General features: G+C 34.7%; 1 protein-coding gene across 10 annotated transcripts in view; it reads right to left on the bottom strand.

Annotated features, from left to right (window-relative positions):
- The window catches only part of CCSER1 (coiled-coil serine rich protein 1), a 1459661-nt gene that overhangs the window by 1052454 nt on the left and 387496 nt on the right, over positions 1 to 19711 (bottom strand). The gene's annotated exons all lie outside the window — the stretch shown is intronic.

The following is a 19711-nucleotide window of genomic DNA, read 5'->3' as shown; positions in this document are numbered from 1 at the left end:
CATAAAAGGTAGCCCTTGAAACTCACATCTGATGCCAGAGGGTACAAACCATATCTTATAAGAAACCATGTTGGTTGCATGCTGTACTCCGTATTTATTTTACCTATTGTTGTTCCTCTGTCTAAATTTTGCTGCAGGATTTTGTTACAGCCTTTTATGCATAATGTGTATTTTGAATTTCCCTAGAGGAAAATATTGTTTACAACACTTTCCAAATGTATTTGACAGTGAAATTCTTGTTTTAAAGGAAATAATGTTTTAGGGAAAATAGTTTGAAAAAGTTACCCTAGCTTTTACAAAAATCTTTTTAAATGTTCCGATCTTTACTATGAGATATCAAGGAAAGATATTCATGCTTGAACCAAATGGATAAAAAGAAGCATCACTTTTCCTTTTGGATCCATGAAAGTATCTAAAGGGAAAATGAATTTGGGAGGGGCAGGGTGAGGAATAGTCATGGCTAAAAATATAAGTGTATTAATAGGAATGAGGAGTAATGATTGAAGGCAGGAGGATTAGAAAGCAGAGTACCTGTCCTCTCCTTTCCAACTATTAGGGTTTCGAGGCAGAGGAGACTGTCACTCTCAGCAATGGAATATCATTTTAAGAAACACATGAAATTATATATTTAAATTATAAATCATGGTTAGGTTTTGTAAACCTTACAGTCATTGAAGAAAATCACCTTGTTTTTAGGAGGGCAAAAAATGAAATAAATTTCAATGGTGCCATCTCATGAAATTGCTTGCTTCCAAGTAATCTGTGATTTCTGTTCCCTTCAAAAACCTTCTAAATTTGGTCAAGTCACATATATGTATGCATGAGGGAAGTAAAAAACCTTCCCAATGTAGAAAGACTTCCTCTATTACCAACATAAAAGCTACTAAAAGTAGGGTGATCACTTTCTCTAGGTTTAATAAATACAGCTTGAAAAGAAGTGCTCTTTAGTCCACCCGAAGAGCCAGAAATTTGAAAGAGGGAATCTCAAAAGATGAGTTTTATCAAATGCAAAGCACTAGCTAGTTGTTGGCAGGCTTTTCGCCATGAATCTACACATCTAGACATTAACAGCCAATTTGATCCAGCACTATTTTTTTCAGAAATATTTGTATAAGCAGAAAGCTCTGGAAAGACAGAGATGATAAAAATAAACACATCTTGTTCCCCTCCCCAGAGAGATCTGCTTACATTCCAAGAATTGTAATAAATAATTTAACATCACCCAAATTCATGTTTTGTCTTTTTCCTTGGCTTTTGCTAGGTCTCTAAGCCTTTGGAATTTCATAAAAGACACTTATGGGAGTGCCTTTGTTTGCCTGAGGGACTTGAATCATACCAGATACTCTAACAATAGGAATTAGGGTAGAAAATGTCACACCAAATGTCATTTGGGGTGGAGTTCTTGAGTCACAGTTTCAGCTCACCCATTGGAGGGGCTGTAGACTAAGACTAGCCATACAGGCAGTGGACCATGCTTACATTAACAGAGCCTCCATAGAAACTCTGGGCACCAAAGCTTTGATGACCTTCTGGGGTTTGTCAATACTCCATCCATATTATCATGCAGGGTTGCAGAGAAAATCAATGTTGTCCGCAACTCCACTGGGAGAGGAGAATCAGAAATTTCACACTAGGAACTTTCCTAGACTCTGCCACATGCATCTCTTCCTTTGGCTGATTTTAATCTGTATTCTTTTGACATAATAAGTCATAACCATGCATATAACAGCTTTCAGTGAGTTCTATTCATCCAGGCAGTTAATTGTAAATACTTAAGGTGGTTTGGGGGACACCTGGACTTACAACTGAGGTCAAATGTGAGGATGATCTTCTGGACTGTTTCCTAATTTTGCACAGGGTAATGAAGATACTGTTTTTCTCCAGGACAAAGGATTCCAACAGCTTCTATAAAAAACAGTCTTCTAATCTCACGGTTCTTCTGTAGTATACCCCTCACATGTGTAGGCATCACCTGGCCCTCATCTGGTAGTCCCCTGGGAATTGGGGCTCAGGCTCAGGGAACAGCATTACAATGTTACTTCGACTGCTGCTTTTACTGGAAGAAACTCTTGTCTCTGACACAGATGCCTCATATCTTTCTGTCAATATCTGTAAAACTGTGACAGGCTCACTCATTAGCTGAGATGCAGGGTGAAATCTCAGACCCTTTCATCACAATTTCAGACCCGAGGGTTTAATACTAATCCTAATTATATCTGACCAATTATTCACCATGTCTTCAAAAAGATTTATTAATTAGAAAACTCCTTCTAAGAGTGAGCAAATGGCCGTTTGAAAATGACTTCAAGTTACATATGATACTATCTTTAAATTGCAGTGAACAGGCTTACAGGTGCAGTTAAAGAAGCATAATATCAGACATTCTTGTGAGACACAGAAACATTTCACTCTATGCCTGATAAGCAAACTCATTTTCTGATATGAAGGTTCTCAGCTCTGCTGCAATGGACTCTGTCATGGGGTGCCTGGTAATGAAAGATGACAGCATCTATTTACTGTGTGACATTCTGTGCACTCTCTTCAGACTTAATTAAAAACAAACAAAAAACAATCACCCACAAGGTTTTGAAATGCTTATTTTCATTGGTTGCTAAATTTCCAAATCTAATTCCAATCTAGAAACATTTATGACTACAAGCTAGCACAGTAAGACTGCTCTACAAATGCAGGATTTAGAGCCCACCTGCATATTTACAATGTCTTCTTATGTAGGAAAGATTCATTCTCAAATTGCACCTCGCAGTGAAAAGTGAAAATTTAGATACACATGGCTAAGATTTTTATAGTAACTCAGTCTGTTTTAAGTTGCTATATATTCTATCGGCTCCATGTAAGGTCTCTCTATATATGGCTATTATAATCTCCATTCCACAACCACTAAAGGAAATGTGAACACATGACACAACGGTATGAAACATGGGCAATTGCATGTGAACTCCTAGTTCAAAATCTATTCAGTTTCTAATACTTTAGTTTGACAGACAGGTATTACCAGCAAATGTCAGTCAGGTAAATACATGGGCCCTAAATGCCAATGTTTCTATGAATAAAATTTTAAAAAATAAGGATTTTGAATTAAATGTGAATATGTATAATACATAAGCATAACTTTTTAAAGAGCAAATAATTTTAGTAAATTCCTTTTCCTCATTCTCCAGACCAACCACAATTCCAAAACGAAGGGGAAAAAGAGCTATGATCAGAGGTTTGTTTATGTATGCTAGAAAAACATACTTTCCCAACTATAACATAGGCTCACCTGTCTCATAATATTGTTTTAATAAAAACTCCATTAGGATTTCTGGGATAATAAAAATTGACTTTTAAAAATTATCAACAACAACATTTATACTTTAATTTTGTAGTAAATATTGTAAAGGTCTTTATAGTTATTCAAAATAACCCTTAAGCCTACTAAAAGATAAAAGCTTTTCCCCTTTTTTATCTAGCATATACACTTGCAATTCAGCTCTGATTTGATTTATAGTTTGTTAGCACAGTTTGTCATGACTGAGAACCCTAAGTGACTGAACCTTATTTGCATCAAAACAACTTGATTGCAGTGCATGAAGCTTAGTTGGATCACTTTCCTGTTATTGATGCAATGTTATCCCACAGCAACAACAGAAAAAGAATAACATCTCTGAGCCTGACTAGAATAAGTGTACTTCTCACTTTCCTCCTGCTGAGCGAAAACTCCGTTTTCATCTCATCTGCAGAATATTATCCACAAACCTAATGGGATCTGACAGTCCATCTTAAATAGTGTCATTAGGTAACAAAGAGAAATCTGAGGCTACATTACCCTTGGTCATTTTGATGACTGTTTCTTTTTCTCTCAATTTGGACAAGTAACTGGTACTCCCCATCAAAAGGCTTTTAATTTTTTTTGCTTTTTAATCTGAATTTATCTCTGAAAAGTTCTTTTATCACAATTCAAAGTTTCAAACAAATTGTTATAAAATCTGATTGAAATATTGAGTCGTATGACTATTACTAAGCAAATTATATAATAATTTATAAATGTTACAATCTGATGAAATCATACAAAACTAAAAAGTAAATTGAGAAGTATCTGATTCTCAAATTTTTAAGAAATAAATAATATGGAATGAAGAAATTGAAGAAATTAATTGACAAGTTTCATTAGATATATAATGCTGTTGTTGAATATATTTTAAACCATTTTCAGGAAAAGAATTTGTGGTAGTAGGATGACACAAAAATATTTATTTGTATCCACAAAATAAAAGTGCCAGTTTTGAAAACAGTTTCAAACTATTTTCAAACATAACATCATAACATTTATAAATCAAATATATATGCATACACATATACAGATATTAGCTGCTATATACATATATTGAGAGAGAGTGAGAGAGAGTAGGAGAGAACACTACATATATTTATACATAGCAGCTAACATATGAAGAAGACTTCCTATGTGTGGTATAGTTTGCTATGTGTCATTCCTGGATTTAATTCCTTTGCTAACTTTCACCATGTTACAGATCGGTAAACTTACATTCATAGTTGTTAAGTAACTTGCTCCAGATCAGTCACTTTATAGAGATTGGGATAAGATTTGAAGGCCAACAGCTAAATCGGGGCTCCCCACATTTTCTCAGTATCTTGCAGCAAAGGCAGAGAAAAGCTGACTTTGAAGGCAAAAAATTTAACTTATCAACACTGTTATTATTATAATCTTAATAAATAGTAGTGAATGGTAGAGAGAGTATTCATTCTCTCTTATATTTGACTTTTTTTCTCAGACTTTCTTCAATGTCTTTATTTTACTCATGTCATTCTCTGTCTTCTTGCTTTGATACTCATTTCTACATCCTTTTCTTCCAATTACTTTCTTTCTACCCTCTTCATTTTCTTCTTTACTTGCCTAGCCACAGCGTCAGGCCAGGATGAAAGAAGTAAAGCCAGTATCTACAACTGTCCAATGGTTACAGTGGCAAAGAAATTTTCTTATCTAATGAATGAATAAATGGTGGAATTTCAAATAGTGAACTTAGTGAAAATTTTAAATGTAGGATTTTAGAAAATAAAGAGAAGAGTATTTCATAGTTTGGACCTCTATCATGCATGATTGTAATATTTTAATCATAAAACAATTGTATTGATTGCTTACTAGACAACCACTGTGCTATGCGCTATGCATCATGTCATGTGATTCCCATTTTTGTTGTTTTTGCTTTACATATATGGAAACTAAAGCTCTTAATAGTTATGCAACTTGCCTAAGACTCAAGAGCTGGGAAGCAACCGAGTAGGTGTTGAAACCCAGGTCTGGCTGAAAGTCCATGATTTCCTAAGCTCTCTGCCATGTTACTCTGTAACCTCACACCTAGATTTAAATGTAGAAATTAATACAAATATATCAATTAAGTGGAAGTGGCTTTCTTTGGTCTCTTCTCCATGGGCATTTTCTCTCACATCATCAAAATATTAACTACATAAAAATAAAATAATTTGCAAGCAAAGGTTCTGCTGTTGTCTATTACAGTTTTGAAATATAAAATGCTATAGAACAGGCATGCCGTCCTTCCATTGGAAATAAATTGAGTATTAATCCCATTATCCACACATGACATAAGGAAAAATGCAGATCTTACCTCTTAGAGGTAAAATTTTTATAATAGGCCTTATCTAGTTTTATTTCTCTGTATCCACACAAAATTTATCTATAGTGTTTTTAATAAACACAAAATATATATTATTGAATTTAAGAACTCTTATTAATCTGAAATATGTTTTATACTTATTTTATTAGAAAAATCTATTTCACAGTATTATTTTTCTATGTTAAGTTGAATCTCCCCAATAGTTTGCATTGAATATTTCACTTTTCAAAAACTGTCAACAGGGTAGCATTAGCTACCAAAGAAGCTTAGTCCAAAACCCTGCCTTAGCACCCAGGTTTATACTGAAATTACTCAAAATCTAACTGCACAAACTAATTTGTTCCATTCCTTATAGATAACTTATGGTCAGTGTCTGAAATTGTCCTGTTTCTTGCCATTTCCATGCTTTTGCTTTTATTCCCCTTTCTTAGAATACAAGGGTCTCTATAAATGTGTTAGAAATCCAACCTCTCCTTCTACATTCAAGTAAATTACTACTACTTATATAAACCACACACTGACCTCTACACAAAAAGTGATCACTTAATATCTTAAATTCCCATAACAATGTATTTGTACTTTCTTATAAGTTTTATTTATTCATTTAGCCAGTCGGTTGGATGATTGTTTGCTGGGGTACTACCTTTTGCTACAATATTTTACAGTTCTCACAGTCCCTACAAAACTTTGAGACAGAAAGTAAATCTTACTTATTTTGTGTCTCAATATAATTTATAGTTCATTCAACAAACATTTATTTGCCAGACTCTGTGTGGGGCTCAGAAAATGCATGCAAAAGTGATAAGATCCCTACCCAATTAGAGTCTGTATTCCAGTGGCTCACAATCAAATTATAATAACAATGAATGTAAACGTGTAATTGCCACAAGAGCTAAAAATGAGCAGTATTTTGTCTTATGAGAGCTTATAACAGAGAATTTTATCACATAAAAAGGTCACAAAAGATTTTGCTATGAAAGTCTGAGTTTAATTTAGAATATATGCACTGAGAGCCTCCTATATTCCAGAGAATGTTTCAGGCACTTAGGCTGCATCAGTGAACCCCTGTCTTCCTTAGGACTATATTCTAGGGAAGGGGTTCTTAAATATTTTCATGACCTACGCTCATTTGTTAGTTTCGTAAAACCTATGGACCCATTCTTAGAATTATGTGTTTGCATACATAAAATAAAATACCTAGGATTATAAAAGAAAGCCACTATATTGTAAAACAGTATCTAAAATATTAAAAACAAAATTGTGATATAATAAGTTTACATATGTTTATAATTTTCTGAAATTATTTAGATATGAAAAGTTGATTGAAAAAAGCTATGATAAAAATTATACTGCATTTTCAGTTATTTCATGGATTTTTTCACTTGCAGAAACATCCATACAAATAAATTATTTGTCAGCAACTTTACGCAAGATAATTTTTTTATTTTATTAATATTTACAAAAATATCAGATGCCAAAGTAATTGACATAATGCAAAAACTGGAAAAATAATTTAAAATATTTTATACTTGAATGATTTAGTCTACAAAGTCCTCACCATTATATTTCTCATTATAATTATGATAGCATTTCATTATTTCTGAAGAAAAATTAACTCTCGTGAAGACAGTCTAGAGACTTCATAAGGTAAATATTTCAAATATTTCAATTACAGAACAAGCAAATAATCCATCAATGGATTAATTTTTTTATAAGCATGCTAGAATATTATCTTAAATGAGCTAGCCGTTAAGGCTGTTATAAAATACAATATATCATGCTACAAAATAATACACAGTGCACTCAATCTAAAGTTTATGAGAGAAACAAATCTGAGAAAAGGTAAATCAAAGTTGTCAGGCAGTAAAACAACAGAAGCCAAATTTTTCAAGTAAAAACTTTTAAAAAATACTTTCAGGATAGCTGAGGGCAATGGCAACAATATAACTATTTATCTCCCATAATATCCCCTGCAAATAAGAAAAAACAGAAAGAAAATCAAATTCTACATTTAAGAAAAAAACGAGGAAAATTAAATACTATGTAAATTAAATTAAAAGTTAAATTCTATGTAAATTATTCAAGCACATCTTATATAGAGAATATCAAAACTGCATAACTATGAATGAAAAGAGGAAAATCAGGAAATCCCAGAGCATCATGTCTCCTCCTGCAACACCCAGCCCCATCCCTACTCATAGGCAAACAATGGGGAAAACAAAAGAAGGAGTGACTTACAACAATCACTAGAAAAATAAAATCCATCTTAAATCTGAAAAGAATGAAAAACTATCTTTGCAGATCAGAGCAGGGACTACAGGGAAGAAATTTCTAAGTAAGCACAATTTAAAAGGTCCCATCACTTTTAAAGAGAGAAACATAATTTTCAAGGCAGATATGATTTAAAGAGACAGTAGATGCAATTTAAAGATGAACTCTTAGAAAAAGAAAAGAGAAAAAATGGTGAGAGAAGTACAGGCTACTGGATGATAAAGAAGACACAATAAGAAAATAAAATTTAGGGTCTTGCAAGATAAAATGCAAATCATAAAACTGGAGGATTAACAATCCTTTCCCCACTACCATAACAAAGATCCTCTAAAGTACCTAGATTTGCTATATTGAAAGAAGGAACAACTAAACTAGCACTGTTGTATAAAACCCCAGTAGACAAAGGTGAAGAAAAGTCCTTACAGAGCTGTTGCAGAAAAGTAGGAAGCTAAATTCCACACATACCAACTGATAATTCCTTCATACAAAGCAACCACAAAGCAGAAGAAAATTAAGTTAAAACACAATGCAGGATTAAATATACGCAAATAAGACACATGATATTTTAAAAAACTATTGAATCAGAAATTCAAAATTTACAAACAAAAGTGGAAAAAACGGATAAATGGAAAAGAGCTGATTGATCTCAGGGAAGAAATAAAAGAAAAAGACAAAATTATCACTGAAATGAAGAATACATTATAAAATGCCCAAATGAGAAAAAACTCGAATGAAAATTCACAAAGCTTCATTGAAGAAAGGCAAGAAAGTAGCCCCTAAAAATGAAAAAGATATAAAAAAGTAAAAGGGTCAGAGAGAAAGTAATGGAAATGGAAGACAGGCAAAAAGAACTAGTACTTAAATTATAAAATATTAACTTGATGTGAGAAAAATAAAACAATGCAACAAAGCTAATGTTTACAAGTGTAAAGCAAGAAAGCCTTTTAGAGAAAGAAAAAGACCACAATCTAAACTTAAAAAGGTTCACCTGAGGAAAATTAACTCAGAAAATTACTCTGAAACCTATCCTATTAAAATAATTAGACTTCAAAGATAAAGACAAAATCATCAAGGCCTCCTGGCAAAAGTGGCAAATAATTTTCAAAGATGAGATAATCAGATTAGCAGCAGGATTTTCAAAACCAATATACAAAGCAAGAGAACAACCAAGAAAATTCAATAAATATCAAGGATAAAGAAAAGCGTTTTCAACACCTAGGGACTTTCGAAATTCTGTTTTCATCAGTCTTCCTAAAAGAATATACCTCAAATGAGTTTCATTCAAATGTAATAACAATAACCATGTAAGGTAGCTAGAATTTTCCTCATTCCATCAAAAATGAAACAATGGTGAAAAAGATTAAGTGAAAAGACTAAATTCAATGCAGCATCAGTAACAGAACTGGGATTTAAGCCAGATCTTCAATTATCAGGGTAATTAGACCCAGGTCTTTAATTTTCAGGCCAATGTACTCGCCATTAAGTCATAGCCTTCTCCTCATTTAGAGTAATCAAGGTCAAGGTACAGACTGACTCCAAACACACATCGAAGGCCACAGTTGCCACACACTTGAATACCTGGTTGCCTCTAGAGTACAATAATCAGAGAGAAGATGATGGAAACAAGGGCAAGCCATTAACATGGATGAGCCATGAGTATGTTTTTCTCAATTACAGTATATACACTTAATCCTCCCTGCTATCTTGCAAATAGACTAATTATCGCAACTCTCACTAAAGGGAGAAGATCTAAAGTATTTATAAAAATGGAATATTAGGCTGGGCACGGTGGGTCACGCCTGTAATCCCAACACTTTGGAAGGCCGGGACAGGCGCATCACCTGAGGTCAGGAGTTTGTGACCAGCCTGGCTAATGTGGCAAAACCCCATCTCTACTAAAAATACAAAAAATTAGCCCAGTGTGGTTCGGGCACCTATAATCCCAGCTACTCTAGAGGCTGAGGCAGGAGAACTGCTCAAACCCAGGAGGCAAAGGTTGCAGTGAGCTGAGATCTCCCACTGCACTCCAGCCTGGGCAACAAAGCAAGACTCTGTCTCAAAAAAAAAAAAGAAAAAGAAAGGAAGAAAAAGAAATATTAGCGTCAACACATTCTAGTTTGTATGTTATGTTACAATCAAGGCATATTATAGTCAAGACATATGATACTCAAGTCATTTAACTGCAGTCTCCATCTCCTCATTGGTGAAACTGTAATTAATGTGATTAATAGGATTTGCTCAAGTCAAAGCAAAGCATCTGAGTTTTAAAAATATAAGTTACGCAAAGTATCATTCCTATTGATTTATTTTTTTTTAATGTGTGCTGTCTTCCTGTATCATTTTACAATGTTATCTGTGACCCTTCACATACAAAGAAAAAACAAGTTTCAGTGATATTTATTGAACTACTATTTGCCTGGCAGTATTCTATCATTAATGTATATGGAGAAAAGAGATCCCTGTACTTACAGTGCTTACATTATAGCTATGAGCCAGTGTAGGTATAGATGTGACAAAGCTGCCCATAGTCCCCTCCTTGAGCACTGCACAACCTTATTTAGTGGCTGTCTGTGCTAAGTGTAAACAATATAGTTCTTTAAAAAATTCTCTTCAAATCAAATGAGCTTTGCTACCATTAAAGTAATACAAAATGATTCCTTTTTCTTTGTTGTTTTTTGTTTTTTGTATTAATGGGGTTCCACTATGTTGCCCGGTCTGGTCTTAAATTCCTGGGCTCAAATGATCCTCCCACTTTGACCTCCCCAAGAGCTGGGATTACAGGCGTGAACCACTGTGCTCAGCCCGGATGATGTCTAATACCTATACTAACAAAGCTCTACCAAAACATTGAGCTAGGTGGAAAATATTGCATATAATTTTTAAAATGCTAAATAAAAAATTCACACAAATATTCAAATATTAATAGGTTATAGATATCTATTTTTAAAATATCTTAATAATGTATTTAGAATTTGTTAGTTAATTATTCTCAGTGTAGCTAAGTAAAAAAAAAAGAATTTGCTAGTTAATATTATTTATTTTCTTCCTATTCCTGATGAATCTAAGCACTGACACATTAGAACAACGTTCCTCAATATTTCAGATGCATAAGATAACCTGGGGATTTTGTTAAATACAGATTCCAATTCAGTAGATCCAAGATTCTCCATTTCTAGGTCTCAAGTGATTTGGATGCTGCTGGTCCATTGACCACATTTTGAGTAGCATGGCATTAGAGCACCCTTAAATGCAGGTGTTATGTTAATGAGAAGAAATCTAAGTGCGTGTATAATAAATGATTAACTTCAGTAGCAATTACATCTAATCCAAAAATACTCTATAGTAATAACAATACAATGCTCAACTGGTAGAACAGTTAATATTTCTTCCTTGCAGTGCAACCTGAATTGATTTCCTATCCTAAATTGTTTAAAAGTAAAGATTAATGTTAAGCCTTCAATAGCATGATCTCACCTATTTTTTTATGTATCTCTGTGTGAGCATGTGAAATATTTAATATTTACTTTATCCTTTCAATATCTGCTTTAATTCCTGCCAAAAGTAATAGTGGGGCTCGTCCATAGTAAAGTTTTTAATATAGATAATAGGTAAGCATCACAAACACAAACACACACACACACACAAAAGGCTGGCAAAGGCCGGGCTCAGTGGCTCACGTCTGTAATCCCAGCACTTTGGGAGGCCGAGGCGGGCGGATCACGAGGTCAGGAGATCAAGACCATCCTGGCTAACATGGTGAAACCTCGTCTCTACTAAAAATACACAAAATTAGCCAGGCGTGGTGGCGGGCGCCTGTAGTCCCAGCCACTCCGGAGGCTGAGGCAGGAGAATGGCGTGAACCCTGGAGGCGGACCTTGCAGTGAGCGGAGATTGTGCCACTGCACTCCAGCGTGGGCAACAGAATGAGACTGTGTCTCAAAAAAAAAAAAGGCTGGCACATATTTCTGTTCCAAGTGCCTAGTCTAGTGACCAATTGTAACCATCAAACAATTGCTTGAGCAACATATTTCATTCAATTGTACAATAAACTCAAAGACCTGGTACTGAAGCTGTCTGTAAACTTTGGCAACATAATTACTTTCAGGAAACTGTATTATTCTGAAGGGTAAATGGGATATTCTTTGTTAAAGCACCTGACATGATATCTGGAACATTCTGTTTCTGAATCACATTTTGTCAAGTACCTGTAATGTAATAGATACTCAATAAATGAATGTCATTTTTGAATGAATAAAATAATCAATCAGTGAATGAATGGCTAAATCAATAAATAAAAATACAATGATATAGAATACTAGGGCATTTACATTCTCTACCTTAAAAAATAAACATACTAGGTAACTTCTATGACAGGATTTTTGGCAAATGCAGAAATGGAATAGTTTTGAGTCTTCCCAAATATTCCTATAAAAACAGGATAGCCAAACCAAAAGATCTCTAGGCTTCTACAAGTATCAGTTATAAACCCCAAATCGTTATGAGCGCTAAAAAACCAGTGAGTGAATAAAAATCACTGATAGCTACAAAATCTGGAAGGTATCCGCAATTATGCAAAGAGAGCAGAAGGCATTCAGGATTCTGATGGCCCTTAGAGTCCATCTGATCAGAGAATTATGGGAAGCACAGTGAGACAATCTGAGAATAGCAGATAAAACAGAGAGAGGCCGGGCGCAGTGGCTCACGCCTGTAATCCCAGCACTTTGGGAGGCCAAGGCGGGCGGGTTACGAGGTCAGGAGATGGAGACCATCCTGGCTAACACGGTGAAACCCCGTCTCTACTAAAAATACAAAAAAAAGTTGCCAGGCGTGGTGGCAGGCGCCTGTAGTCCCAGCTACTCGGGAGTCTGAGGCAGGAGAATGGCGTGAACCCGGGAGGCGGAGCTTGCAGTGAGCCGAGATTGCGCCACTGCACTCCAGTCTGGGCGACAGAGCGAGACTCCGTCTCAAAAAAAAAAAAAAAAAAAAGAAATTTTTGCAGATTCAAATTTGTGGGTAAATGCAAAGGGACCATAGTAAAGTCAGAAAATAGTAGAAGACCCTCAACCCTGTAAAATCTCAAAACTAAAAAACCTAAGCTCTCTTTTTAGCCTAAGTCCCACACTAGAAAGTAACTCCTGGAAGGGAGTACAATCTAAAGTGACCTGAACAGAAACAGTAAGAACAGAACACAAAAAAGCCAAGATGGATACTTGGGAGGAGTAGAGGAGGAAGCTACTCAAAGTACAAGTCAATCTATTTGCACATAGTGGGAGGGTCTACAGGTATATAGCTACAAAAACATCCTAGGAAAATGTAAAACTAATTTCCTTTAAATATAAGAAATAGAAAAGAATTTTGGTAGAATTCCATACAAAATTATTTTAGTATAAAGAAAATGAGAAGCAGAATAGCATATCTAGAAACCTGAGCTTTATTTACCTATCGTGTATGGCTTCTTTCATGCTACAGCAGCAAACGTGCACCAGGTACCACATGTTATGCAAAGCATAAGATAATTACTATTTGTCCCTTTACCAAAAGTTTTGCCTTCTCAGACCTAGAACACCACCGTAAAAAGCTCCAACTTTTAAACTCTGGGCAGACAAGGCTAGATGAGTAGAAAGTGGGTATAAAAGCAGATTGAGAAAAATTGTCAGAACAAGCAGAAGAGAGAGGAAAATATGGAATCACAGAAGCCAAAGAAAAAGAAGTGTTTAAGAAGGCAAATGTGAGTGTTTCCAGTTTTGCTAGGTCCATGTAAAAGGCAGACTAAAATGTGCCTGCTGGATTTAGAGATATGGAAATCACTTGCCTGGGAAGTGAATGGTGCGAGAAAATGGGAAGTGTGCACTCTCTCAAGGAGTTTAGCTTTAGAATATTATAGAGAGATGGGGCAATAGCTGGAGTAGGCTATGTGGTCATATAAGATAAATAATCATACTTTTGATCTATAAAGATACTATATAGCTTTCTCTTGCTGCACAACTGCTTACTATTAATTATAAAATTTGCTAAGAAAAATCTTATAAACATATATTCTTTATTCTCATTATATATATATATACTCTTTTAAAATCAAATTCTAAGAATTTAGCTTTATATTACCTTATTGTAAACGCCTTTCCAATCTAACCAAGACTCTAGTGTAATGCGAATCATATGACACAAACTTTTGAAAGTATGTTGTTATACAAGTCATGCTGACATTTCTTATTTGGTGCCATTTGAGCAAAATTTAATAAGAAAACTAGGTAGCTGAGTCTTGTGAAAAGGCTCAACTGGCAAAATATGTGTATGTATGCGTGTATGTATGTCAGACCAGTTTTTCATAGAATTTTCAGTGATGCTATTTAACAATATTATACATTTGGGTACAAAATAACTCTCTATTTTGAAGTAACCAATTCTCAGTTCCAAATCAGCAAGTGTGTCCTGACTATCCTGACTCCGAATATGATTCAAGCATGTAATTACCCTTTAAATATTTGACATTCAAAGGTGCAGTGAAAGTATTGCCCCTCTTCTTACAGATTTAAAAAGCTTAATAGTTTGCTAAATGGACTTGTAAAATAAATATTCAGGCTCAGAATCACACAAACTAATAAAAATACACCTGGTGAGTAACAGCTTGTAATTTCAAAAGCAGAAAAGTTAAAAAAAAAAAAAAAAAAAAAAGGAAACCTGCAGTGACCCACTAAGGATTTTATTAAACTCAATGAAGAAATCTCCAGGGAAGTAAATACTCATTTTTGAGATTTTTAAGGTCTTTATAAGTCAAAGCAATTTAAAAACTAACAATCAATGTGTTTATACAGGGAGAAAAGAGTATTTAGAAAATGCCATTTCCTTTACAGATCTATGTTTTTCATTTTCTACTGTGGCTCCTTGGGGGGTTAAAAAAAAAAAAATGCCAAACCAGAAAAAGCCTACGTTATTTTTTCTCTGAAAAGATTTCAATTCATATAAAACTAATTCACAGATGTCACATGGCTTATAAACAAACATGAACTAAATTCGTACTAATTGTCAGCCAATTACCAATTAAGGTGAACTCAACAAATCTGTTTTTAAGGACATTTTACTGATTTAAGTAAAATATTTGCTTCTGATAGTATTTTAATTTTTCTCTTGAAAAGGAGCACATTTATGGGGACAGTTTTGAGGCAAGAGTAGCACAAGGTGGTTGCAAGAGAATAGAAAATTCCAGGCAGCAGTTTCATGTGACTAGCAAAAGGAAACTGCCGAAAGAGCTGCAGAAGCCAGGAGCAGATAAGACCCTGAAAACCAGGGTATGGATCAAGCTGGCTAAGATCTGGTGGACTCAACATAGCACTGTATCTGTCCTGGGTTTTACCTAGGATCTTACTATATGCTCATTAACATAGTCAATAACATACGTACAAGTGCCATGACAGTTCCAGGAGCACTCATATTTGATGTAAAAATGGGTGGCACCACAGTTATGAGAAATCGCCAGCTTTTTCTAGGAATCTTCATGAATATTCCATCCCTTGGCTAAAGAAACCCATAAAGGTAGCAGCCCCAAAGTCCCTTGCATGTGACTGTCTCTCTTGAGTACGCCCACACTCCCTTTTCTTGAGTGTGTACTTTTTTCCCTTGCAACAATCTCTGTACTTTTACTATTTTCTGACTTGTCCTTGAATTCCTTCTTGTGACTGTGTCAAGAGCCTGGATACCAGCTGGGGTAGAGGTCCCACTGGCCTCCCCTAGCACACCGATATCAGTTTCATTGACACCAATAATCTATGAAAACTATAAGAGGGTTAATCTTTTAAGTAGAATAACAAAAGACTATGATTACTGACTTGATTAAATTGTGTTCTATATTTCTCCACTGTATCTTCAGCTTCATGCTGTAAGGAACCATATCCCTATTCATTTTGGCATCTCCAGTTTCTTGTCCAGTTGTCTGTCACCTAGTAGGTGTTCAATGAATCTCCATTTGTTTTTCTGAAGTTTACTTACACAATGTAGTTCATTTGTGCTTTTAATCCTAATGCATAGAATATATCCCCATGCATATTAAAGAGCAGGGAAATGTTCATAAGAACAGATCAGATATTCTCTACCATTACAGAAAAAAATATATATATATTCTATTTAATATGCTGCTGAAGGATCTATGAGGTTGTATACTCCTAAGTGATTTGAGGGATAATACCATTTCCCTTTACTTAATAGAGCAATGTTCCCTAAAAGAAAGGTGGGTCCTCATGCAGTAGTCTGTAATATTTTGCCTAGCATCACAGCTGAAGAACTCTTAATAGAGGAGCTGAAAAGTAATGAAAATTTATGTTATTATTTTAAAAAATTGAACATCCACATTTTGTTAAATGTTGATAAACAGCTAATGACAAAAAAGCAGCATATTTATACTCATCTCTAAAAACAACTAGTTTCTGTATACCGTTCTTAAGTGATTAAATTATTAGAGATAAAACAGGGGACTATTAGTCATTTTTAGGAAATATCAATAGTAGGTCATTAAAAGATAGTGATTACAAGCCAGGCATGGTGGCTCACGCCTGTAATCCCAGTACTTTGGGAGGCCAAGGCAGGCGGATCACTTGAGGCCAGGAGTTCAAGACCAGCTTGGCCTACATGGTGAAACTTCATCCCCACTAAACATGCAAAAATTAGCCAGGCATAGTGAAATGCGCCTGTAGTCGCAGCTACTCAAGAGGCTGAGGCACGAGAGGCTGCAGAATGAGAATTACTTGATGCTGAGAGTCAGAGGTTGCAGTGAGCCAAGATCTCCCCACTGCACTCCAGCCCCAGTGACAGAGTGAGACTCAGTTGCAAAAAAATAAAAAATAAAATAAATAAAAAATAGTGATTACAAAGTCAAATTGCCCTAGAAACACAAAGCGTATATACATGTACTACAACATAAAATCTGGAAGAAAGAGGATTAGAGGTATTATTTCTGTTTTCTCATCAAGTCTGAGAGTGACTTATACAAAATACTTACTAAATATAATCAGCAAGAATAGTTTATCATAAGTTTTAGAAAAAAAAAAAGCAGACATCTGTCTATGATGTTTAGCTGTCCAGTATACAAATCATTATATGGACAACAAAAGTCCAACACGAAAAGACTCTAAAAATCCTTTCTCAACCATTAACCAGTGAGATAAGGCATGATTCAATCAACAATGCAAATTGGTTGAAAATGATGATAACATATAATAAAATTTAAAAACAGACAAGGTGGCCTAATATTACCTTTAAAACTTCTCTACAACCCATTGGGAATGAGTAAGTTGCATTTAACAACATTTAGATGCACAGATAAAATTTTAATCAAATTTACTTTCTCCAGTGACTAGAAAAAAATCACTGGTTAATGGAACATGTGTGTTTTATAGACAAAGAACTAAACAGCATTTCTTTAGGTAAACTTATTGTTCACAAATGAAGTAATATTATGAAGTCTTTAAAGTTTTGTTGGAGTAAATGAATTATAACCCAGAGTATCCATGAGTAACTCAAAATCAAATTTCTAAAACTACATTGCTAAAGACAAAGTTCTAAATCAAACTGAGTCCACCAAAGCATTGCAACACAAAGTCCAGAATTCTCTATTAGTTGTGTTTCTGGATCATATTTATTTGTGTTTTATTTAGACTTTAGGTAGTGTGGCTGTTTCTGGTAGGAGATGGGGCAGCAAAGAAAAACTGGTTGGTGCCAGTTACTGAATATGAAAAGGTTAAATGATAATTCAATAAGTCAATACCGAAAATCACAAACCACCATTTAAGTAAGTGAGGCAAAAAGAAAAAAAACCTCAAAACATGCCACACAACTATTTTCTCATCTGCATTTCCATAATCACTGTACTCTCAAAATGTATATTTTCATATTGCAATAGCCACCTTTAAAGGTCACTCGTTGGACAGGGGAAGTCTGTTCTACCACCTAGAATAAATGCATAAATCAAATATGAAGCAATTGCTACTTTCAAGTTAAATTTTGTTATAAATAACTCTTTGTATGTTATCATCGTTTTCCTTCTCTGTCAAATACTGACAAAGATTCACTCTTTAAATCATTATAATTTCCCCCATGCTGTCAGCAAAAAGATTTAATACAATGATAAATAAATAAATGGGGAATAGTATGTAATCCTTCTAAGACTTGTATATTTTAGGTAAAGCTTTAAAAACTATTATATATTTTCTTCATTTCTACTTAAACAATACCATCAATTTACTAAAATATAATAGCTACAAAATTTAAAATTCATAAAAGGCAGGATATATAAGATGTAACAAATACATGAATAAGATCTGACTTTAAGGAAACTCAGTCTTTTATGTTAGCAATTTAAATTGTATATTTTCTGGAAACTATATTCACCAGTCTAGCTCCAATTTTATTTTAGCTAATATAAATTCCATTATAGAAAAAGTCTAATGAGCCTTGATTTCTTCAGGGGAAAAAACTGTGCTGGTAAAACATTGTCCCAACTTATGTTAAAATTGGCAAATATTGTAATTAATAACATCATCTAACATGTAATAAGAATTATTATATCAGAGGTGCACTGGGATGATATTTTTGTGTTATTTCTCCCATTTATCTCTCATAAAAAAGCCTTTTGATCGCTATTCTAACTGGCATGAGATGATATCTCATTGTGGTTTTAATTTGCATATCCTTAATGATGAGTGATCATGAGCTTTTTCTCATATGTTTGTTGGCCATATAAATGTCTTCTTTTGAGAAGCGTGTGTTCATACCCTTTGCCCATTTTTTGATGGGGTTGATTTTTCTCGCTGATTTGTTCAAATTCCTTGTAGCCCTTTGTCAGATGGATAGATTGCAAAAATGTTCTCCCATTCTGTAGGTTGCCTGCTCACTCTGATGATAGTTTCTTTTGCTGTGCAGAAGCTTTTTAGTTTAATTAGATCCCATTTGTCAATTTTGGCTTTTGTTGCCATTGCTTTTGGTGTGATCATTAAAAAGTCAGGAAACAATAGATGCAGGACAGGATGTGGAGAAATAAGAATGCTTTTACACTGTTGGTGGGAGTGTAAATTAGTTCAACCATTGTGGAAGACAGTGTGGAGATTCCCCAAGGATCTAGAACCAGAAATACCATTTGACCCAGCAATCCCATCACTGGGTATATACCCAAAGGACTATAAATCATTCTACTTTAAAGACACATGCACACGTATGTTTATTGCAGCACTATTCACAATAGTGAAGACTTGGAACCAACCCAAATGCCCATCAGTGATAGACTGGATAAAGAAAATGTGGCACATATACACCATGGAACACTATGCAGCCATAAAAAAGGATGAGTTCATGTCCTTTGAAGGGACATGGATGAAATTGGAAACCATCATTCTCAGCAAACTAACACTGGAACCAAAAACCAAACACTGCATGTTCTCACTCATAAGTGGGAATTGAACAATGAGAACACACAGACACAGGGAGAGGAACATCAGACACTGGGGCCTGTGGGGGATGGTGGGCTAGGGGTGGGTTAACATTAGAAGAAATACCTAATGTAGATGACGGGTTGATGGGTTCAGCAAACCACCATGGCAGGTGTATACCTATGTAACAAACCTGCACGTTCTGCACATGTATCCCAGAAATTAAAGTATAAGAAAAAAAAAGCCTTCTGATGTTACCTACAATTGAGAAAACTGAGGCTTATGGCAGTTAAATCGTTGAGCTGTTAAGTGAGAAAGCTATGATTCAAACTTTGGAGTTATGACTCCAAAACTTGGTTTTGTTTTATTGAA

Source organism: Pongo pygmaeus, chromosome 3 (assembly GCF_028885625.2).
Source record: "Pongo pygmaeus isolate AG05252 chromosome 3, NHGRI_mPonPyg2-v2.0_pri, whole genome shotgun sequence".
Taxonomy (NCBI): domain Eukaryota; kingdom Metazoa; phylum Chordata; class Mammalia; order Primates; family Hominidae; genus Pongo; species Pongo pygmaeus.
The sequence above is the reverse complement of the archived record's forward strand: the minus strand, read 5'-3'. Positions and strand labels throughout refer to the sequence as shown.